Source organism: Talpa occidentalis, unplaced genomic scaffold, assembly GCF_014898055.3.
Source record: "Talpa occidentalis isolate TD23 unplaced genomic scaffold, MPIMG_talOcc4v2.1 talOcc4.2, whole genome shotgun sequence".
Lineage (NCBI taxonomy): Eukaryota > Metazoa > Chordata > Mammalia > Eulipotyphla > Talpidae > Talpa > Talpa occidentalis.
The window spans coordinates 43764618-43789763 of NW_023602073.1; the positions used below are offsets into that span (position 1 = coordinate 43764618).

Sequence of the window (25146 nt, forward strand, 5' to 3'; positions counted from 1 at the left end):
CCCATGTGCCCATTGGCCAGTCTAAAAGTAAAAGGGACCAGGGGCTTTGGTAGTGCTGGAGGTTCTGCCTCAGGTAGATTGGACAGAATTACTATCTAAAATAAACAGGCCAATTTTGGAGTTAAAGATTGAGGACAGATGTTTTAGGGGATTGGTCGACTCTGGCACGGATGTTACAGTTTTGTCAACTTCAGAGTGGCCTCCCTCGTGGAAGACTAAAGTCTCCACTGCAGATATGGCCAGAATAGGCACTGTATCCACCCAACAGATTCAACAAAGTGCTCGAGTCTTTTACAGTGTCAAGGGCCCAAGCGACAGATGGCTGCCATTCAGCCCTGTATACTAGATGTACCACTAAATTTATGGGGAAGGGATTTATTACAACAATGGGGTGCACCATTACAAATACCAGCTAATAATCCAGTGGTTCAAAATATAATGTTACGGATGGGCTACATCCTAGGTAGGGGATTAGGCAAAAATTTACAAGACAATAGGCTGCACACAGCCAGTCATCTTTTCCATAGGGGCCTTGATGGAGCAAATACAACATGTGCCTAAGATACAGTGGAAAATGGAAAAGCCTGTCTGGGTAGGTCAGTGGCCCCTTACTAGAGAAAAGACCCAGGCATTAGAACAATTGATTTAAGAACAATTGGCTGCTGGCCATATTGAACCCTTGATTTCCCCTTGGAACTCCCCTATATTTGTAATTAAAAAAAAATAGGAAAATGGAGATTGCTTACAGATTTAAGACAGATGAATGCTGTGATGCAACCCATGGGAGCTTTGCAGCCCAGGGTGCCTACACCAGCGGCTATCCCAGCCGGATGGCCTCTTATAGTTATAGATCTCAAGGACTATTTTTTTCTATCCCAGTCCATCCAGAGGATGCGTTATGGTTTGCTTTTAGTGTACCTGGTTTAAATAATAAAGAACCTATGAAAAGATATCAGTGGAGAGTCTTTCCTCAGGGGATGGCTAATTCCCCCACTATGTGTCAATTTTTTTGTGGCACAAGCACTTAAGGCTGTTAGGCAGCAATATCCTCAAGCCTACATTCGTCACTATATGGATGACATTCTTATAGCGGCCTCTGATGGCTCACAATTATTATTGGTTTTTCATGCTATTTCTGATGAACTCCCTAGGTTTGGCCTTCTTATTGCCCCCGATAAAATACAACAAACAACTCCCGTTAAATATTTAGGTTCTGTGGTCGATTGCTTAACTGTCAGGCCTCAGAGCATATAAATTCGCACAAACTCCAAACATTGAACGATTTTCAGAAGCTATTAGGAGATATTAATTGGATATGCCCTCATTTGGGAATTCCTAACTACCAACTGCAACATATTTAAAACTTTGGAAGGAGAGCCTGCCTTGGCTAGCCCTAGACATTTAACAGAGGAAGCTGAACGGAGTTACAATTGCTAATCAACAAATAAAAAGTCATTTGTGTATAGTATGACCCAGATTTACCATTCACTCTTTTGATATTCAATACTCTGTATTCTCCAACTGGTGTCACAGCCCAGCAGGACAAACCTTTGGAATGGGTCTATTTAAAACATAAAAACAACAAAACAGTGACCCCCTATGTAGACTATTTAGCTAATCTTATTACAAAGGGCGTCTGAGAGTGAGATCCATTTGGGGCTATGACCATCATTTAATAGTCCTTCCCCTAACAACCCAGCAATTTGTTAAAACTCTCTCTCTCTCTCTCTCTCTCTCTCTCTCTCTCTCTCTCTCTCTCTCTCTCTCTGGGATGCCTTGCAATTGGCGCTGTCTGATTTTCCAAATGCTGTTGGCTGTCACTACCCTGCTGGAAAGCTATGGGATTTTTTAAAAAGAACTCAGTGGGTTATTTCGGATGTGGTGTTAGCCGAGCCGATTCCTTCTGGGCCCACATATTTTGTTGATGGTTCCTCATCGGGATTGACAGCTATTGTGGGTCCCCATTTGCAATTACAACTCCAAACTGAATATATTTCGGCCCAGCAGGTGGAAATTTTGGCATGGCCGAACTTCTGGCTAGGCGGCCCGAGGACCCTCTTAATATAATCTCTGATTCCGCTTCTGTTGCAGGCCTTCTGCCACGTTTCCCAACGGAAACTATTTCATCTACTCATCATCTCTGATCTTTTGGCACGTATCCAGACGTACCTACGAAAACGAAACTCCCCAGTACACATTTCTCACACCGGAGCTTCTTTGGGACTTCCCGGCCGCTTGCCCCGGCTAATGAACCTGCAGATGCTCTTACCAAAGCCTTCCCTAGTTTTAGCTCCCCAGAGGATGAACACACCCACTTGCACACTAAAGCCCTTCATTTGCATAGCAGATACTCAATTCCCTTGCAGCAAGCTAGACTTATAGTCCAGCGGTGCACTGCTTGTGCTCCCTTCCTCCGCAAACCTCACGTTTCTGGGGTTAATTCCCAAGGTCTGACGGCTAATCAAATTTGGCAAATGGACACCACTTTTTTCCCGTCGTTTAAACCCCATTCGTGAAAGGTGGATGCAGGGGCCAGGAATGAGGAAGCCCACATAGAAAAAGACAAGATGACCCTGACACCAGGACCACTGATACTGTTTCGGAGCAACCCGATATTGAACGGGTTCCTGGCTGTGGGTCCTCACCCGCGCGCTTAAAAGGGACTTATTAATACTCCACTACAGGCACACACAAAAGGTTAATAAAAGGTTTATTTACAAGGGAAAGGGAAATGAGGAAATGTACAACTCAGGGAGAAAATAGGGAAATAAAGACTTTCATGCGTCCTACCCGATCCGCCAACCTGGAAACCCAAAGGCACTCTCAGAGCTGGCAGGACGCTGCAATGCTGCGAGCTGGCAGAGAGCCAAAATGGGGGAATCTTCTCCAAAGCCCACGTATCTGGTTTTTACCAAACACTGGCTGCTTAACCCCACCCTCAGGTCCCAGCCACCTTCCCTTTGGTGGTGACGGGATTTGTCTTTCCCAATGTCCTGATGGCTTTGGTCTGGAGTGGGGGTGGAGTCCACAAAGCCTGCATGGAATTAGCTCAGGACATCCTTTTCCCCCCTAACAATACCATCAAACCCAAACTGAAGCCATAAACAGGAGAAAAAACAACTCAGCTCCCCCCAAAACAACTTTGTTCCCCCTAAACCTGTCCCCCCCCAACCCAGTTTTCCTGCCTGACCTCTCCTCACCCTATAAAAGGGACATCTCTCCTCACAACGGGCGACGCTTCACGGACCCCCACCTTGGGTCCATGAGGCCCACCTGGGGCGCAATGAATTTTCCCTTCCTTTGAGAAATTTCGCCTGGCTCCCCTTTTCTTTACCCCGTGGAAACTTTCAGTTCTCACCGCATGTCTGCATGTTACTGTCGATGCATACTCTTCTTTTTTATGGGCAACCCTTCACCCAGGGGAAAAAATGCCACATGTACGTTCTCATTTGTTGTTTTGCAGTTATGGGGCTCCCTGCCCAAATTAAAACAGATAACGGGCCAGCATATACCTCCCGCGCCTCTGCCGACTTCTGCTGTGAGTGGCAAATACATCATGTGACTGGAATATCTTATAATTCAGAGGACAAGCTATAGTTTAGCATTCTCAGCAGACGCTTAAGACTTCTTGCTTTACAAAAGAAACATAAAGGAGAAGGCATTGGGGGACGATACCGATTAAGTCAGGAAATTCTTTCTACAGCTCTTTTCACTTTAAATTTTTTGAATTTACCACAAGGGGAGCCCTACTCTTGGGCAGATAAACATCTTGGGAAGGAACAACCCTCCGCACAGCCAATTGCAGTCTGGGTTCGTGTTCCGAGCCAGAACAATTGGCCGGCCACCCTTTTAATCTCATTAGGGAGAGGATATGCTTCTGCTGTTTTTTGTTTTTTTAAGATTGATTGATTGATTGATTATTTATTTATTATTTATTTGTGCAAGACCCGGGGTACAGTCCAGATGTGTGGGAGGGTGAGAAGATTCACCAGAGACAGAGCAGGGAACAGAAGAGGCAGACTGATTAAATACACTGCTGAGGGGAGCAGCAGGCGAGACAGAAGAGGGCTGCTGCATGTGGGACCCTTGCCCTGCCAGCCAGGATCAAATCGGTGCTGCAGAGGCTGCTGACAGCTTCAAAGCGCTGCGCTCAACCACCTGTGCCACCGGGGAGGCCCTGCTTCTGTTATTTTAGATGAATCCACTGAACCCGTGTGGGTACCCTTATGGACCGTCAGACCCAGAAAAGGTCATGGGACCGCTGAGCCTGCAGCCAGAAGATTGAAGACTATTCCCAGACACCAGGATTGGGAACCCAAACATGTTACACCGTTGATCCCGGGCATAACCAATCTCACATTGAAAAAAAAGCATGCTGTTCCTTACAAGGCTTTAAAAACTCTCCAGACGTGGGGGCAGATCAAGGCTCTGAGCCAAAGGGGAGAAAATTCTTCAGCAGCAGTCGGCTCTGAAAACACCTTAAATTTGTTCCTGGGGATTGCGCTGTCCTGGCCTGTGCGTCAGCTGTGAGTGCTCAAAATTTTTCACATGTGTATTGGGCTTACCATACCACATTCTCCCCTCCTGGCCACCGTTGACTGGTCCCATATTGGACCCGTGGTGTTTACTAATGATTCTCAACACATGCCAGGACCATGGACTCGTCAGGGCCCCACACATTCCAATAAAAAGTATCGAAAAATCAATTTGATGTTGGGCTTTAAAAATTTACCATTATGTCTTAGGAGATCCCCTTGCGTTCCAATTGGGCAGCAGGTTTGAGCTCATATATTGCTGCCCTCTAAGAAGGAATGCACTCTGATGGCTTTGTTATCTATTCTTTTCTTAAATTTTACTAAAAACAATAGTACTGAGCATATGGGAAAATCCAATGAAATTGTCTGCCAGCAAATATCACACAAAAATTATGTTTATTCTCCAGCCTATTGGACAAGATGTCATGGGCTGGGAGGAAAGCTATTATATATTGGAAATTACACATTTGTAGATTGGGGCCCACACAGTAAATCCTTGGTAAAATGTTCTGATGATAGTAATGCTACTGTCTGTGACTATGCTACTAACGCTGTTTAAAATCGTTCACAGGATGGAAAAAGTATAGCCTGTGAGCAACAAGAGCTGATGGCGTGACATAATGGGGGGCTGACTCCATCTCAGCCACAACTACTATTAAATGGGAACACTTGGGGACCTGAACAGTGGGATTTGTAAAAATTACCGGCTGCCTTAAAGAGCATGACCTATTGAAAGAAAAACTTTTCTGGTACATCAAAGTCCATGTCTCGTTTTCATTTTGAATATAATGCAACTTTCCATATACAAGCTTGTGTTAGATCACCTGATGTATTAACAATAGGTTCCGTACAATTTAACTTTACTGATAATTCTGCAACGTCTATTGATTATGCTTTGTATTCCTGCCTTAATCATACTATTCCTTATAAACATTTCACTGATTCAATCCTGATTTTAAAAGCTAGGACACATCTTTGGTTGCCTGTTAATCTTATTCGTCTATGGGAAGATTCCCCAGTCTCAGGGACTCTTTACAAACTGGTGGGTCACTTACTCTGTCCTTTAAAACAGTTTATAGGATGGCTAATTGCTACCCTCTTGAGATTAATTGTAACCACCACAGCTTCTGTGGCTGGACAGGCCTTACGCAAAGCAGTCTAGACCCACAAATATGTAACACTATGGCATAAAAATTCTAATCAACTTTGGCAACAACAGGTTTATCTAGATAAAAAATTAAAGGGCCACCTTGACAAATTACAACAAGCTGTCCAATGGTTAGGTGACCAGTTTGTAACACTTCAACATCAAATTATGCTACATTGTGGCTGGAATGCCTTGGCGTGCTGTGTGACTCCAGTGCAGTAGAATCGTTTAAACCATTGCTGGCAGGTGATCCGATACCACCTGGAACGGTATCTCTAATGATATGTCCTTGGACGTTCATGCTCTTCAACAACAGGTGTTGGCTTATTTTTCGCATGACCTACCCAAGGAAACTTATGAGGGACTGGCTCAAAAAATAACAGAGGCGCTTCAGGGAATGGACCCACAATCATTTATGCAAAGCATGACCTATAGTGTTAGTAGTGCTGTGATTGTTTTACTAATATGTTTAATTATTTTTTGTGTAGGATACTCCCGCCTCCGCCAAACCATGCGTAAACAATACTCCACCACAAAGATCTTAACTCTCTTTTTTTTTTTAAAAAAAGGGGGAGATGTTGCATGAGGATGATTGAGAGGTGACCTGAGGACGGCAAGGGAAGGGCTGACTGAAATGTTTGAGAAAACATTGAAATTGGACAGAAAAGTCTGGAGTCTAGATGAAATATCTGAGTTAAGGAAATAGACTTGGGAGGTGATAGGAGGTTCATGATGCCAATAGGAGCCATGGCAGGTGCTCAGGTCCTAATCACCATCCATTTCCAGCCACAGCCTGTGCTCAGATTCCCCACAATCTAAATCAACAGTTCTAAAACCTCAGTGTGCAGAAAATCTAGGACGACTGTGGAAAACACGGATTCCTGGGCTTAATGCAAAGAAAACCGGATACAACACTTGTGGATGGAGCTTGAGAATTTTCTCTCTGATAGGAGCTCCAGGTGTCTTGAGATCACCCTTTAAGAAACATGGTCCAGGGCCTCCCTGGTGGCACAGCGGTTGAGCGCTGGGTTGCGAAGCTGCCCTCAGGGTTGCAAAGCTGCCCGCAGCCTCTGCAGCGCCGGTTCAATCCCCTGCTGCTCCCCGGCCACCGGAGGAGGGTCCCACATGGCCCGCAGACTTTTCCAGCCTCCAAAGAAAGAAGGGCAAGACTCCATTCCTAGCCTCTGAAGAAAGAAGAAGGACCAGAAGCTGAAAGACGAAAACAAGCATCCAGCAGCTGACCTCTGAAGGGGGAAGAGAAGCCAAAGCCCTCTGTGAGAGACTGGGCCTGAGAGGAGCACCGAAGTCTCTGGGCCTGGCATCACAGAGAGCTGTTAACACTTGGTGTTAACACAATGTTCACCTCAGGGCGACCAGTAGTGACCATCATTACTGGCCGGTGCCGTCGGCACTCCTGGTGACAGGTTGCTCGTACTCTGCTTGCACATCTGGTGGGCACTATCTGGGTGAGATAGTCAGTCACTTGTGGCTACAGTGAGCTCTTTGTTTGCCCTGTTTGTAAAATAAAGCCCATGGTTGTTGTCCCTGAGCCTGAGGTCTTTTGCAGTTGTGTACTGGTGTGAGAACCCAGACAGTGGTCTGCCCTCTGATCAGGCACTATGCTTTGTTTGGCTATCGCCCACAGGCCCCTGTTGTGAGGGTGCTGTATTGCTATAGCCCTTGGTTTTGGCTTTGGTCTCTTGGGGCTTTTAGCAGCTCTCCTGTCTTGGAGCCCAGGCAGGTAGCTAGCCACTCCCGCTATCCTGGCGTCCCATCATCCTCCTGCCCTTACTGCTCCTATTTCAAAACCACAACATTATTATTTTTCCCACAGGGATTGGACAGTCTACATTCCTAAGGGCTATTTTTAGCCCTTATGATGAATAACATCATTATTTTAAAATGATTTGTAATTTATGGAATAGTTGTAAAATTAGTACAGAGTTCCTATAACTCCCACATTCATGTCTCTTGTTGGTAACATATCATTTGTGCACTTAACAAAGCAATATTGATACCTGATTACTGGACTTCATGCTTTATTTTGGTGTCATAGATTTTTTTTTCCAGAATCCTGTGCTGATACCACCTTAAGTTGCAACCCAGTCTTCTAAGGCTCCTCTGGCTGAATCATTCTCTTAGACCCTCCTTGTGTTTGAGGGTTTTGACATTTTGGGGGAGCACTGCTCAGGTGTTTTATGAATGAATTTGAGTTGGTTTGACTGGGGTGACATGGTTGGGGAAAAAAAACAGAAACATGAAGAGCCCTTCTCAGCACAGCGCCCCAGCTCAGGGGCCACTGGGTGGCCAGAATTGTTCACAGGGTGTGTTATTTCCACTTAAGGCCTAAAGAACTAGACAGCTATTCACAACACATTCTCAGTGAGGATTTTAATATTGTCCTCTGCTTAAGCCCAAGGAGGCAAATAGTCCCCAAAAGGTAATAAAATCTAAACACTAGAGAGGGTCATTTCAGATGAAACCTGGGAAGCAGGAAGCTCACAGCTGACTGCCCCGCCTCTTTACACACATACATGTGGTTTAGGGCTGTTACTTGAAATGGTCATTATTTTCACGTTCTCAAAACACTTAGGAAAGTTGATGATTGCCATAAGGCTATAAGGTTTCTGACTTGTATGTTTTCTGTTGGTAACTTTTGATGTAATGTTAAACTACTATTCATATAAGGAATCGATGTGCTCTTCAAGGCTTGATAAATGTAAATTATAAAGAGAAATCATTATTTTCTTGTCTTTCATTCTAATCCTGGAGGTTTGTTTTGCTAGAAGAAATGATCCTCTCCTGCTCTAACAAAACTATGTTTCAGAAATTGGCTGTGCACACAAGATTTCTGATAAAATATTGGTGTCTGTGGGGAGGTTACTCTTGAGGACACCCAGGTTTTGCTTCCTCTCACAACCTGTGTTGTATCCTCCAGCCTAGAAACTGGTGACTCACCCCAGTTCTCACTCCCCATAGCCTGGAGGGTCTCCAGAGCAACCAATCAGCATCACTCCCACCAACCCGCTTCTCCTCTCCCAACCCCCAACCTGCCTAGACTCAGATTTTCCCCAGACCTAGCAGATGCCACTGAAGAAGCCCTCCACTCTCCTTTTGCTGCTCTTGGGGGCCCTGGCACAGACTAAGACATGGGCCCGAGAGTGAGGAGTGGGGAGGGAAACCTTCACTGGCGAAGGAGAAGCCAGGGGACCCTGGGCCTGGACCCAGAACCCAGGGAAAGCCGGGTCCAGGTCCACTGCTGTTGGAGCTACTGACCTCCCCAGACCCCTTCCCCGTCCTGGTCCTTTTCTGTCCCTCCCCATCCCCTGCCACCTTTTGACCCCCAGAGTCTCGGCCCTTCTAGTCCCGCTGCCCCTTATGATCACCCCCTTGTCCCTCCTCCCTGCCCCATCTCCCTGGGACCCGGGACCTCGAGGGGAGGAGGGTCAGCCCGGGTCTCCCCTCCCGCCCCCAGGCCCCCACTCCCTGAGGTATTTCTCCACCGCGATGTCCCAGCCCGGCCTCGGGGAGCCCCGCTTCATGGCCGTGGGGTACGTGGACGACACGCAGTTCGGGCGGTTCGACAGCGACTCTCCGGGCCAGAGTGTGGAGCCGCGGGTGCCCTGGGCGGGGCAGGTGGGGCAGGAGGACCTGGACGAGGAGACCCTGAACCAGAGGCGCAGAGTACACAGACACTGAGAGAACCTGCGCACCCTGCGCGGCTACTACAACCAGAGCGAGGCCGGTGAGCGCCGCGGGCCCTGGGCGCTCACGAACCCCATCCCACCGCCCCGCTGGGTCGCCCTGAGTTATCAGGTCCATTGACATCCCAAGGCTGTGCCCTCCCCCCCCCCCCCCCCCCCCCGCCCCGGACCCTCAACCCGCCAAGAGCCCGCGGGCCTTTCTTCCGCTTGGCTATGTTTGTAGTTTAGGTTTATTCAGGGCGGGAGGTCGGGGCGACAGACACGGGGCGGGGACAGAGTCTCATACTTTCCAGGGGATGTTTGGCTGCGACGTGGGGCCCCACGGGCGCCTCCTCCGCGGGTACAGTCAGGTCGCCTACGACGCTGAGGATTACCTGGCCCTGAACGGGGACCTGCGCTCCTGGACCGCGGTGGACGGCCGCTCAGATCTCCAGGCGCAAGTGGGAGGCGGACACAAGGCCGAGCATCTCAGGAACTTCGTAGAGGGCAGGTGCCGGGAGGGGCTCCGCAGATTCCTGGAGTTCGGGAAGGAGGAGCTGCAGCCACAGGTGAGCTACATGGAGGACGCCTGACCACCCTCTGACTGGCCCCCCACAGGGAAATGGGACACTGTCCACATTCTGGCCTCAAGAGGGGAGTCCTCCTGGATTGCCTGTCCTGTGCTAGCGAGAGGTTGGCCCACAGGCCCCTTGGTTAACTGAAGGGCAGTTTAATCCAGTCGCTCCTGACATGGAGGGAGAACATCCCTGCTATGACCCTTCACGGGGTCCATTTGACTCAGCAACCATCTTGGGAACCATCATTTTCTCTGTCAAGGTTTTGTTTTTGGTCTGACATCATTTTTGGACATCTGATTCCTCATTTAGCATATACCCAGATGTGAAAAAGTCTGTGTTCTCCTTGGAAACCTGCATCTTCCTACTCTGTGCTTTCACCCTGATTCTAGAACTTCTTAAGTAGTAAGAGATCATCCCACATTTCCAGATCAGACAGGTTTTGGGTTTTCTGCTTTCTCCTTCTAAACTGACTGTTCTGTCCATTCTGAGGATGGTCAGTGAGGCTGTTTCAGTGTTTGTGGAAGAAACCCCAAGCCTATTTATCTGACCGTTCTTCTTAGATTGCCCCAAAGACACACGTGACCCACCACCCCACCTCTGAGCATGAGGTCACCCTGAGGCGCTGGGCCCTGGGATTCTACCCTGTGGACATCACCCTGACCTGGCAGCGAGATGGGGAGGACCTGATCCAGGACACGGAGCTGGTGGAGACCAGGCCTGGGGGGGATGGAACTTTCCAGAAGTGGGCGGTTGTGGAGGTGCCTTCTGGAGAGGAGCAGAGATACATGTGCCATGTGCAGCATGAGGGGCTGCTGGAGCCCCGAATTGTGAGATGGGGTAAGGAGCGGGGGGTTGTGAGCACAGATGCTCTGCTCAGAGGGTCCTTCAGAGGGTCAGGATAAAGGCCTGGGGCTCAGGGTCTGACCTAATAACCTTCCCTTCCAGTGCCCCCTCCTCAGTCCTCCATCCTCATCGTGGGCATCATTGCTGGCCTGGTTCTCCTTGTGCTCACTGGAGCTGTGGTGGCTGCAGCTGTGATGTGGAGGAAGAAGCACAGGTTAGGGAAGGGAATGGGGGGTCTTGTCCACTGGGGGCTTTCAAGTGCCAGGGACAACTTGCCCTACTAGGTTAACGGGAAGTACCATCCACATGCTTGTGTTGCCCAAATTGGAGCTTATTGCTGACACTCTTTTGTAAAGCACTTATGAAAGTGAATCACAGATGGTTTAACTTGATAATTCTGGTGATGGGCCCTGACTCCCAGCCAATGGCAGAGGGGAAGGTCCCTGCTGAGGGCAGACTCCAGAAAGCAAGTTGGTCCAGTACCCCCTCTGCCGCGGACCAGTACAGCAGTAGATAATGAGGCTGTCTTAGGGTTGAGAGAAGTGTGCAGGGTGGTCAGGGAGTCGGCGAAAGAAATGACAAACAGACACACTTTAAGAGAGAGTGTAAATTTGAGTGTAATTTTCTTTGAGTTGGTGACCAGTATATATATGTTTTTTAAAAGCATAGGAATGGCGAACATCAGTGAAGAAATTAGTTTGTTTATAGGTTTAGTTTATCATTGACAGGGCAGTGATTTACATCTGGACCCAGGCGCATTCCTAAGTAGTTAGGCTATTAATTTTTTTTTGTTTGTTTTATGTGATTACTTTTTGTTTAAACTACTCACTACCACTAAATTACTATTAATTAGCACGGGTGAATTTTACTTTTTACAATGTAATATTTTTATCATTAAGATTAATGTTAACAAAGCTAAGTATACAACAGAGAAATTATTAAGCTAACAGTTTTATTAATACACAGAGTTTAGTAACGTTTTATTTGAATTAGTCTAGTTATTTGATTTTGTATGTTTTTTTTTTTAATCAGCAAACCAATGACCTTTTTAGACAGAGAAAGAGAAAAGATTTTAGAAAGAGAAAAGATTTTAGAGAGACAGTTATATTAGAATAAAGTTTGTGGGCCTTGAGAAGGTGAGATAAGGTTCCGTGCGGTCAGCATTCCTGTAGTGGCTCTTTGGGGTCGTTATTTTTCAACAGGCTTTTGTCTTATTTATGTCTTCGGGGGGTTTGCTGTTCTCCCCCTGCTTCAGGGAGTTTTGTTGTTCTCCCCCTGTGTGCTGGTTCCTTGCCCAGCCGGACCTAGGGACCGTGGCGAAAGCCATTAGCCCTAAGGGTCACTGCAGGGGGAGGTGCAGCACCCTCATCTTCTTTCATCAAATTTCCTGGTCCTGTCCTGGATTTTCAGTCACAGATCTGGAAACTTCCCTGTGGTGAGGACTAGGAGATTCCTTTAGGACTTAATGACCTGACTCCTCCCTGGTCTCATACAATGTTTCTTCCCACAGGTGGACAAGGAGGAAGCTGCACCCTAGCTGCAGGTAAGTGTGGATCAGGGATTTGGTCCCTGAGCCCCTGGGGACAGTGTAGATGGAGCCCATGGGGGTGTCATCTCATCAGTCCCTCCTGTGGTCTCCTCTCTCTTGCCTCTAACCAGGTTCTGTTTTGTCCTTCCCCATGCAGCGACAGTGCCCAGGGCTCTGATGTGCCTCACAGCTGCTAAAGATGAGACCCTGGAGGCCTGCGGTGGGAGGGCTGGGGCAGAGAGGATAGGACCAGGTGATGGGGAAGCTGTGAGGGGGACATTCTGATGTCACAGTGCACTATTGAGAATGTCCACACTTACGTGATTCCCTGAGTTTGTTCATGATATTTTCTTTCACAATGTGCTGGGGACTAAGGAGTACTGATTTTTTCTTATCCACATGTCCTGACTTCAAGATCCCCTGAAAAGGGCATTGCATGTGTCTGTGATCTCACTGGCATACTGTGAGGAGGTGGGGAGACTGGCCCAGCCCTGCCCACCAGGCCCCTGCCCACACTGACCTGTGTCTCTCCCTGATGACTTTTCTGCTCCAGCAAGGGTGGGGCTGACTCCACCCCTGCCTAGACTTTGTGTTTTCCTAAGAAATAGTGTCTACTTCCCTGTTGAAAATAATAATGCAGATATGAAATTATTTTTCTACTCTTGTGAATTGGAGTTGATGGATTAATAGTTTCCTAAAATTTGAGAAAGGAACTAAATGGAAGGAAAAGTACTTACCAAAATACAGTTTTTGGCTTCCTTTTAGGACTATTTCATGGACTATTTTTTGATGTTTTCCCAGCCTTTTTTTTTTTTTTTTGAAAACAAATCAAGTTCCGGTATTAGTACAGAGAAGGATCACATAATTTCTCCTCTTAAGTTCCTGTTGAATATCTTTTTTCTCAGCTGCCCCCCAACCATGTCCTTCAGTGTAGTTATCCCATACTGACTCAGTTCCAAATTCATGGGTTTTTAAATAAGAGTCAAAGTGACCCTCACAGTTGAAAAGTTAGACTCAGTAAACCAGGATTATCCTTTCTGAAGGATGATGCTTGTGGTCTGTGGTGTGTGTAGAAGGAATGGCGGGGGGGGGGGCTAGGGAAGACCAGTGCTTGTGAGAGAAGCAGAGGCAGCAATAAAGTCACTGTGAGTAGAGGTTGTGCTTCGCAAGTGGTCTGAGGCCACATTACTAAAGATACTGTTTCTAAATAGGGAAGTGCTCTACACTGATCGTTCATTCCACTGATAATTGTTGCACCAGCTATGTGACAGGCTGTTTTTCATCTAGGAAACCTTAATGAACTAAAAACATCCCCAGCTTGCTGGGCTGTGGACATGTGACCTAGTGGGAGGGGAGACAGGAGACTGTGTGATAGTAAATAAGGGACGTGTCTGGCTAGAAGTGGGTAAAGATTGTGGGAAGGTGACCAGAGTCATTGTGTGGGAACAGGGAGGATGGCTCACTTCCTAGTGTGGTCAGTGTGGGCCTCACTTAGGGGATTGTTTTCCATATCTTTGGAAGGAAGTAAGTATGGGCAGCTCACACACAGTGGTGGTTCTGCTATAAATATTTAGATGCATGTATGGTATTTGTGCAAATATAAGTTTTCAGATTAGCTGGGTATATAGCTGAGGCAGTGCTCACTGGGCTGTATGGTGGGTCTGTGTTTGACTTTAAAAGAAGCTTTCAAACCTCTTTTTGTACAATGTATGCATTTTTATCTCGGTTATAGTCCCTGTGAAATTTCCCTGAACTATTGCCGTGGTTCTTTGTGCTCTTGTTTTGATCCTACTCCCTTCTCCCCACCCTGCAGATTGTCTCTGGCTCATAGTTGCCTGTTGATTTTGAATTTTACTTTATTATTATTTTTTTCCCTTATTTGGAAGCTCTATATTCCTCCTGTAAGTACCAGTTGTGACTTGGAAACTAGGTTCTTTCCTGAGTACATAGGACTCCCTAGGAAGGTAATTTGAGTATCTGTCACTTGTCACTAGACCTTGTGCTCCTATTCACAGATCCCTGTCCTGCCCCTGGGAGCCCAGGGAGCCTGGGGAGGGCCTGGCTGAGCAGGAGAAAGGGCAGCTCTGGGCTCCTGTGCTCAGCCCTGTGGCCACACGGGGGCGCTGCCGCGCTGCTCCGGATTCTGGCGGAGCCGCCAGGACGGGGCGGGGGCTGAGGTGGGCAGAGTTGGGGGTCCTGGAGGGCGGCGTCCTGGGGTGATATGCTCTGTGAGGAGTCAAAGAAGCAGGGCTCAGAGGAGAGGAGACTCCGGAGCCTGCCCTGGGTGTGAGGTTTCCAGCTTCTCTTCCCAGAACCCCTCTCCCCAGTCTTTTATAGCAATGCCTGGGAAAACTGGAAAGTAAACCTTTTTTCCCTTCTACAACCTATTTATTTTTTAAAGTTACATTAAAAATACTATTTGCAACTGGTCCAACCACTATGGAGAGCTGTGTGGAGATTTCTTGACCTACTAAACATAGAGATTCCATATGATCCAGCAATTCCACTCCTAGGTATTTACCCAAAGGACACAGAAACATCAACTCCAAAGAGCACCTGCACCCCTATGTTTATAGCAGCACTGTTTACAATAGCTAAGCTTTGGAAATAACCCAAATGCCCAAAAATAGATGACTGGATCAAGATGATGTGATACATATATACCAGGGAATATTATTCAGCATTCCAAAAAGATAAACACATGCAATTTGCAGCAACACGGATGGCGCTGGAAGGGATCATGCTCAGCGAAATAAGCCAGAAAGAAAAAGAAAAATACCAGATGGTCTCATTGGTATTTAACTATAAGAAAGAAAAAATCAAAATCAACAAACAACTATGAACCAGAGACACTCTATGAGGGTTGGGGGGCGGGGAAAGGAGGGAATGGGGTCAAAATAAGGGGGTTGCAATTGTATGGGGAATATACAAATAAAATTAAAAAAAATAGTATTTGCAGATAATTTGCAAAGGTATTATAGAGTTCCTTTATATCCCACACTGTTTTCCCACATACCCACATAGTTAACATCTTTCATGGCCATAGTGCATCTGTGCAGTTAATGAAGCAATACTGACTCAAGTTTACTAAACACCATGCTCTATTTGGAGTTCATTACTGTTACTTTTTAAGTCCCAGGATCTCATCCAAGATCTCAATAAGTTCCAGCCATGTCTCCTTTATGCACCTCTGGCTCAGGCAGTTTCTCAGACTTTCCATTTTTTGGTAACAGTGACACTGGAGAGGCCGCCCAGGAATAATGTCGCTAAATTTGAGTTTTTTCACTGGGGCTGTGATTTTGAGAAAGAAGGTGATAGAGGTGAAGTGCTCTTCTCCAGTAGGCATGTCACATGCTATACACTTTTTCTTCCATTTCTTGTGTGTGTTTTTTTTTTCCATATCTTTGGAAGGAAGTCAGTATGGGCAGCTCACACACAGTGGTGGTTCTGCTATAAACATTTAGATGCATGTATGGTATTTGTGCAAATATAAGTTTTCAGATTAGCTGGGTAAATAGCTGGGGCAGTGCTCACTGGGCTGTATGGTGGGTCTGTGTTTGACTTTAAAAGAAGCTTTCAAATCCCTTCCCTAGTGACAGTGCCACTTTGTATCTTGCCACAATGAATGAGGGTTCCAGTTGCTCCTGGTCAGGACTTGTTTCTATGAGTTTTTTTTGATATTTGCCTGCTAGTAAGTGTGTGATGACATATCATTTTTATTTGTCTTTCCCTAAACTCTTGACTCTTGTCACCTAGACATGGGCTCCTCCTTGGGCCTGCCCCTCCCTCACATTCCTTCACCCCTTTTACATCCCAGCACTCCCCCATCCAGGGAGTGTATTGTTTGGAGTGCTGATCCCACTGACTACCTTGAGAGCCTTCTCCAATAAACTCTTCTGTGCAAAGACATTTCTCGTGGCTTAGAGGGCTGTGAGCTGAGATGGATTCAGACCTGGCTGTGAGGTCCCAGCACAGGGAAGGGGCTCTGGAATCTAGGGTGAGGGTACAGGGCTGCCCCTTCAGGTGGCATAGGCCTTGTGCTCCCCCTCTCTGGGCAGCTTGTCTCCCCCTCTCTGGGCAACTTGATTCAGCATAAGGGGGGCTTTCTCTGGAAGAGGGGAAGTCCCTAAATTAACCCCTCTTTTTTCCCTTTTTTCCATGTGTATTTGAATTACACCACAGCTCTAAGTATGCAGAAACCCTTAAACCTAAGTATAGAGCTAAACCCTGTGCAATTGTCACTCAAGGTAAAGTAGAGACTCTCCCAGCCCCAGCCAGAAGCCCCTGGGCTCTCCCCACACAGACCAGCCCTCCCACCCAGGCATCCACTTAGCTGACCCTTCCCTGCCCCACCCCTCTGGGTTCCTCCATTTTCACACCTGTTGGCCTCCTTCCCTCCCTATACACCTGCATCCTACCTCTCCTCACTCCTCCAGGAGCCTCCCTAGTCAATGACCCTGGGGCAGGAGGAGATCCTGGCCCTCTTCTGACCAATCCTAGGGGTGGAAGGTTTATGTAACCACTGGTTGAAGCCTAAGACTGTTACAGGTGGAGCCCCCTAGAGGGAGGTGCTGGTAAGGACAGATAGCTCCAGTATGGGCTGGGGTGAAGACTGATAAGAAATATAAGTTGAGATGCATGTGTTGTAGTGTTTTACCTATATTTTCTCCTCTATATTTTATGGTTTCAAGTCTTATGTCCAGATCTTACATCCGTTTTGAATTTATTTTTGTCACGGTGAGAGGTAGTGGTCTGCTTTAATTCTCTTGCTTATGTTGACCCAGTTTTCCTAGCACAATTTATTGAACAAACTGTCCTTGTTCCATTGCCTATTCTTTGCTCCTTTGTCAAAGATGACTTGTCCATATATCTGTGGCTTTATTTCTGGAGACTCATCACCCAAAGCAAAGAAAGTGAAGGAAAAGATGAACACCTGGGATTACATCAAACTGAAAAGCTTCTGCACAGCAAAAAGAGACATTAACCAAAACAAAGAGACACCCCACTGATTGGGAAAAAATCTTGGCACTCCGTACAACTGATAAGGAACTGATCACAAAGATCTCCAAAGAACTCACATGACTTAACAAGAACAAAGTAAACAATCTAGTCAAGAAATGGGCAGAAGAATTCAAAAGACATTTCTCCAAAAAGGAAATACAAATGGCCAACAGGCATATGAAAAAATGCTCAACATCCCTTATCATCAGGGAAATGCAAATCAAAGCCACAATGAGATACCACCTTACACCAGTGAGAATGGCACATATAAAAAAAAACTAGCAACAGAAAATGTTGGAGAGGATGTGGTGAAAAAGGAACTCTCCTATATTGCTGTTGGGAGTGCAAACTGGTCCAACCACTATGGAGAGTTGTCTGGAGGTTCCTCAGTCTACTAAAAATGGAGCTACCATACAACCCAGCAATTCCACTCCTAAGGATGTACCCAAAGGATGCAAAAACTTTCATTCAAAAGAACACCTATACCCCTGTTTACTGCAGCACTTGTTACAATAGGTAAGCTATGGAAACAACCCAAATGCCCAAAAATAGATGACTGGATCAAGAAGATGTGGTACATATACACAGTGGAACACTATTCAGCAACCAAAAAAGATGAACTCATGCCATTCGAAACAACATGGATGGAGCTAGAAGGAATTATGCTCAGTGAAATAAGTCAGAAGGAAAAAGAAAAATATTGGATGGTTTTGCTTCTAGGAGGAATATAAGGGAACCAAAAAAGACATGGGGGGGAATAACAACAAAACAAAAACAAACAGACAATTATTAATCAGAGACATCCAGTGTGGGTGGTGAGAGGTGGGGACAGGGATCAGAGGGGGAGAGCGAGCAGGATCAGAGAGAGGGAGGGAGGAGCACCGGGGACTGTGGTGATGGCACACGGGTGAATTGGTGGAGGAAATTCTATGGGGACTACACCTGAGGGAAACAAACAAACAAACATTGTTTAAAAATGAACAATGAGGGCCTCCCCGGTGGCACAGCGGTTGAGGGCCGCGCTGAGAAGCTGTCCACAGCATCTGCAGCACCAGTTCGATTCCCTGCCTGCCAGGGAGAAACCCACATGGCGGGGCAGACCTCTCCTGTCTCGCCCACTGCTCCCCTCAGCAGTGTCTTCGGTCTGTCTGCCTGTTCTGTTCCCCACTCTGTCTCTGGTGAATCCTCTCACCCTCCCACGCGTCTGACCTGTACCCCAGTTCTTGTATGCATAAATAAATAAATCTTTTAAAAATATGAACAATGATGTAAAAATATAAATTAATTAATTAAAAAAGATGTCAAAGCTAGCAAGTGGACCATAGAAATGAGGCATCCAGCAAGGGGGGGTGGTGAAGGGGAGGAATATGGTCATGGTTCATAGGTGACACAGTGGTAGAAAACTATGAGGACTACAACAGTGTAAGAAAAAATTAATAAAAAATCAAATTAATTAATTAAATTTAAAACAAAAGAAATATAAGGAACTGTAGAAGCAGACCTCAGGTTCAGTGTTAGGGATTTCAGCATTTTTGGATCTTCAGTGATTCCAGGGTCAGCGATTTCTGTGCCCACCATGCAGATCTTCCAGAAGGCTGTTGTGGGCCTCTGAAGGATGTGGAGAGACCTCCAGCAGCCAAGCTCAGAGAGGAAAAGCTCAGAGGCTTTGCAAGTAATTGAACTACTGAAACTGTTCCTGGTTTAGCTGCTCTTACAGCCTGGCAGGGAAAGCGAAGGCCCAGAGCTGAGTGCCTTACTGAACTGTGAGTGTGGCCATTTGTCTGGTCATTCGGCTGCTGCAGCTGCTGCTTTGGTGTTGCTTGTCTGGTGCTGCGCTGGAGTATTTCGGCAGCTCTGGGAACATTTCCTGTTGTGTCTTCTGTTGTCTTTGTGAGTTGGATCCCGACCTATAATCGGGCTGCCATGTGCTCCAGGCCCTCAGTGGTGGAAGAGGCCATCTTGGGAGCTTTTGTGTTTAGCATTTTAAAACACTGGACACTGGTTCAGGTGAGGTAAACGGTCATTTTTGGCCACAGTAACTCTTGTTTTTCCCTGACTTGTTAAATAAATTCCATTATTGTTGTTCTCTGAACCTGAATAGTCTTGCAGTTGTGCCACTGGTGAAGAATCCAGGCAGTGACCAGTAAACTATTGGGTCAGTGCCCTTGGTCAGTTTTTGTGCCCCTTCCTGCCCTGTATCATTCAGAGTTGATTCCCTGGAGGAGGAGACTTCATCCCTGAAATCAGCAACAGGAACAAGCGACAGGGACTCCTGGGGTCAAGATCTCATCCCAGAGACTGAGGGCACCTGCCTTGCTTATGGGGCTCACTGTGATCCTGGGAACCAGCTGTTATGTCCTGGGATGTGCTCCCGCCTGAACCAAAGAGTATGGTTATTGATGGACAGGAGCCATCTCTGTCTGTGTGTAATTTAGGAAAAATTTGGACATAGAATGTGAGACTGGATAAAGGATAACCTTTATGCACAATTCATTCCTGCAGGAACCCAGGGAGATCCTGGAAAGAACTAAAGGCTCTGGGCCGCGTCCTCACCCCATGGCCACACGGGGGCGCTGCGGCACTTTCCTAGTCTGCCCAGCCAGGGGAGAGGATGGGTGTGAGTGAGAGGGTGAGCTGGGGCTGAGCATCATTGCAGGGAGGGGGTGACAATGCCCTGATAGCAGCCCTGGCACCAGGCTGGGGTGGGGGGAGTGGAGGAGAGGAGAGGAAGTTCTGGAGCTCCCCTGTGTCTGAGGCGCCATCTTCTGTCCCACAGCCTCTCTCTGCAGCCCCTTGATGACAACACCCTGGAGACTGAAAAGCAGATGCTTTACCCTTCCACTCCCTGTGCCTTTCCTAAGAGCTATTTTAATTTTTTTTTAATTGAAGTAACAATGGTTTGCAGTACTGTGTGTGATTTAGGGGAATAATTTCACATCTCTTTGGATCTATGTGACCACACACCCCCTCCACCACAACACCCAGAGTCCTTTACCAGATCCATTGTGCCCACCCCACACTCGCTGTCCACCTCTAGTAGCCTCATTTCTGCAGTCAAGTGTCCAGGGTTTTTTGTTTGTTTGTTTGTTTGTTTTCACTTAGCCTTATCCCCTCCAGTTCTATCCATGGTGTTGCAAATGTAAAGATTTTATTTCTTTTTATAGCTGAGTAATACTCCACTGAGTATATATGCCACATCTTCTTACCCCACTCCTCTGCTGTTGGGCACTTAGGCTGTTCCTATAACTCAGCTACTGTTCAGGGTGCTGCAGTGAGCACAGGACGCGTGCATCTTTTCAGGTTGGTGTTTTTGCATCTTTGGCTAAATAGCAAAGAGTAGAATTGCTAAATAATATCCTCTATCATTTTTAATGTTTTGAGAAACCTGAACATTATTTTCCACAGGGAGTGGATCAGTCTGCATTCCTGAGGGCAATTCTTCGAAATAAATATTGTTGTTTTAGGGTAATTTATAATGTACAGAAAACCTGTAAAATGAGCAGAGTCCCTGTAACGCCCTCACTCATGTCCTCTGTTGTTAACAATTTATATCACTTTCATCATGAATAGGGCCTGGGGGCCTGGGGACTACTGGGGTGGGGGGGTCTCTCAGTTCTTTTGTAGTTAGACAGGAAAGCAAGACATTTGCTGACAGATAGAAGGACAGGAAAGCTCTCTAAGTAGAAAGGGGTCCCCAGGGGGCTATTTCTGAGGGACCTAAAAGCAAGATTTTATATGGGTATAGTGGGCAAGGACTGGAGGTGTTTGGCCACTGGGTATCTCCACATTGTGTCTCTTGCTGATTGATTGGGGTCCGTGGGTCTCCTAAGGCCCTGAGGCCCATTGAATTGTCCATGTTCCCTGGCCTGTCTCCCCAGAACCAGCTTTGGTCTGTGGCCTCAGCGTCCTGTCCTTGTCAGTGTCCTGCACATTTCATTGTAAACTGGGTTGGTGGCCCTGACGCCCATCCACTGTTTCCCATTTAGTTTGATAAATAAGTTTGAGACATCTGGGCTTGGGGGGCCCGCCCGGGTTCCCACTGATTGTTCAGTTTGAGAAATGGGCTTGAGGCTTGGGGTCCCCTGCTTGTACCTATTTCCTAACTTCCTCCTTCAATGTTTGCACAGCTACTGAGCTGATACAGATATGTTGTTACTAAACCCCACGCTTATTTGGATGTCATTAGTTTGAGATTTTTTTTTTTTTTCCTTTTTCTGTCCCAGGCTCCCATCCTGATACCGCATTAAGCAAATCCCAGTCGTGTCTCCTGAGCTCCTCTGGCTGAGTCAGTCTCTCAGATTCTTCTTGGTTTTTTTGATGGTCTTGGCATTAGGGGAGCGCTGCTCAGGGGTTGTGTAGAATGTACTGCTTGACGGGGTGATGGGCTGGAAGAAGAGACCACACACAGGAACAGCCATTTTCAACAACACAGTAAGGGGGAAAAAATGCACTTGATCCTCACTGATGAGGTCAACTTCCCCCCTGCCTGTGGTTGGTCTCCCACTTCCTCCCTGGGAAGTTCTTTCTTCTCTATGTCCCTTTCCATGCTGCAGTCTTTGGAAGGTGTCACTATGTGGAGCCCACACTTAAGGGGTGCTCTTCTATGAATGTTCATGTGCAGGTTTTGTGCAAACATAACTTTTCAGATGAGTTGGGTAAACACCTAGGAGGGTGATCAGCAGGTTCTAGAGTAAGTCTGTACTTCACTTTGTAAGAGGCTGTCAGATAACTTCCACAGAGACTGTGCTATTTGGTGTTCCTGCCAGCAGTGAGTGGAGGTCCCTGTTGCTCCACATCCTGGTCACCCCTATGCAGGTGGTGCAGTTTCTTTTTCCAAGATGTCAGTTTCCCACAATCAACTGGGGCCAAAACCTTTATGTATAATGAGATACTGAAAGGGAGATCACATTCACAGAACTTCTATGCACTATATTGTTTTAATTGTCCTATTTTATTTTTTAAAATATATATGTATTTAATTTTTTTTTTTTTAAGATTTATTTATTTTTGTACAAGAGTTGGGGTACAGGCCAGGGGCATGGGAGGGTGAGAGGATTCACCAGAGATAGAGCAGGGAGCAGAACAGGCAAACAACCTTAGGGGAGCAGCGCAGCATGTCAGGAGAGGTCTGTGGCGTCATGTGGGAAACTCCCTGCCTAGCTGGGAATCGAACCTGCGCTGCAGAGGCTGCGGACAGCTTCAGAGAGCTGCGCTCAACCTGCTGCGCCCCTGGGGAGGCCCCGTACTTAATTTTAAAAGTCCAATACTTGTACAGAGTTTTTTATGAAGCTAGATGTCCACATCTTCCATGTTCCCCATTTCTTGAATCTCAGCGACAACCTGTTTTACTTTCTTTACTTTATTCTCTAATTGTTACTCTCTGCCTCCAAATACCATCCTTCCAGGACTCTGTTGAGTTTTGTGTTTTTCATTTAGTGAATTGACTCCTTTTTCACACAACCTAATCCTCCCAATATAATACATTATAATTTTGATTAGATCAGGGCACGGTGTTTGCATTATATTTTTCAGAATATCATATGATTTAATTTCATTGAAAAAATGTCCTGTCATTTAAACTAAACTGATCCTAAATCTCAGGACCCAGAGGAGGAAAATATTTTCGGACTAGATCATTGTCAGCTGTTGTTAACAATGAGAAATAGCAAAGTGTTGACCGAAATGAGGCCTCAACTTTGGTGATGCGACATCATTGTCAACCTTCCACAGGCAGAGCCAGCACCTGAGCCCAGAGGAGAAGGGCTGCACTGGAAGGAGCAGGAGGGAGGGAGCAGGGACGTGGACAAAGACCACCCTGTCCAGTATGAAGAGCTGTGGGGCCCTTGCCAGGGAGGCTCAGGAAAGCAGGGAGCATCTCCTCAAGCCTGAGAGAAAGAATCTGGACACAAAGTAAGCTCAGTACATACAAATCCCTTCTGCTACAGTCTAAAGTACCAGGTTCTAAGAAAAACAATTTGTATGAGGTTACATAGACTCATTTTTTAGGCAATACCATTCATTTGAAGGAATGAATGACAAAAGTATCATCATACAGATTTAGTTAACTTGTAGGCACTTTCTAGAAATTGAATGTGAGTTTGTCCCTTTAAGAAAAATCTGACAAAAAAAAAGAAAAGAAAAATCTGACAGTTGACAACTGATAGTAATTAATTTTTAAGAAGACAGATGTCCCCATCTTCCATGTTCCCCATTTCTTGAATCTCAGAGACATCCTGTTTTACTTCCTATACTTGATTTTCTAATTGTTATTCTCCAGGAGGAGTCCTGGAGTCTTGATAAAATGTAAACCCAGGTACTAGAAAACCAGGTATTAGAAAATTGTGTTCCATCACTATAAGCTTGACAATTTTCTGTACAAATGATTTTTCCTTGGGATCTTTTGGAATATAAAATATATATGATTTTTAAAATTTGATTCTAGAATCTAATAAAAGTTGAGTCTAGAAACACAATGCTCATATAACCTAGTGAAACAATGCATTACCTATAAAATCATATATTGGTTCAAGAGCCATTAATATGCAAGAGAGGACTATAGAATTAATGTAACAGAATAGAAAACATTAGTGATAGTGTATGAGGTGTCTCTTTGAAAAAAAGTGAAAAACTACCACTCGTTTAAATTTACTATCAAAGTTGTAACAAAGTTGAATACTCAGAATTATCCTAAAAGATTATAAAATGCTACTCCTACATGTTTCTTTAAGGCCGTATATTTTTCCATTGACCAACCAAAACGAGACTAAATGCAAAAGAAAATATGAAAATTCAACATCTAATGAGACAGAGATGACATTTGCAAAATATAAACTTTCTCACTACTGTGATTATTTTCAGAAAGTTATTTTTCTTTAAAGCAATTAACATGGGGCCTCCCTGGTGGCACAAGGGGTTAAGACACAGCACTGTAAAGCTATCAGCAGCCACTGCAGCACAGGTTCAATCCCCAGCCAGGCCAGGTAGGTGACCCACATGGCACAGCACATGGCACAGCCTCCCCCGCTGTTCTCCTCAACAGTGTATTTCAGTAGATCCCCCTGTTCTGCTCCCCACTCTGTCTCTGGTGAATCCTCTCACCCATAGCATCTCTGGCCTGTACCCCAGCCTCTTGTATGCATGAATAAATTTTAAAAAAAAACAATTAACATGCAATGGATTATTCATAATATCCTAAATGAATTAAAAATATGTTTATTATAATTTTATTCATTGTATATTAAAGATTAATTGTTATACCCAAATAAAATTATACTTGGGGGTCTGTAGTGCCAGGAAGGCACAGAGCAGGCTCTCTGTTGATTTAGGAGACAGGTAAAGGAGGAGTCCCAGAGCCCTCAGTGGCTTTTTCAGGCTTTGAATGATCTTTCTACACCCTTTGGAGAGAGGCGACCAGGTACAGGGCAGGCAGGGGGCTGGAGGCAGGAAGCTGGTAGATCTCCAGCCTAGAGAATCTTTCTCTTTCTGCACTCTCTTGTGGTCTCTTTGCTGGTTTCCACTGCCCTGGGCCACACAGTCCTCTGCCTCTGCCGTATAGGCTCAGTCTGGGCTCAGGTGCTCCCACTCATGCAGGCCAGCATCATGCTCCAGGTACAGCCATCAGGCACGGGGTAAGCCCACAGGCGTCCATCATGGATGCTAATGGCGGGAGGACAGGAAAACCTGATAACTTCCACTTAAACTTCAGGGTCTTTGGGAATTTGTAAGACTGCGTGCAGAGCTCCTGTAATGAAAATGTCTGAGAATCAGAGACCCAGACCCAGGGCCGGGACAAAGGTCTTGGTGCTATAAGGTAAATAGTGTCAGGCTTTTC

The 25146-nt window shown here is 46.1% G+C and overlaps 1 protein-coding gene across 1 annotated transcript in view; it reads left to right on the top strand.

The window, feature by feature from the left end:
* The window catches only part of LOC119251289 (popy Class I histocompatibility antigen, A-1 alpha chain-like), a 53218-nt gene that overhangs the window by 17333 nt on the left and 10739 nt on the right, over positions 1 to 25146 (top strand). The gene's annotated exons all lie outside the window — the stretch shown is intronic.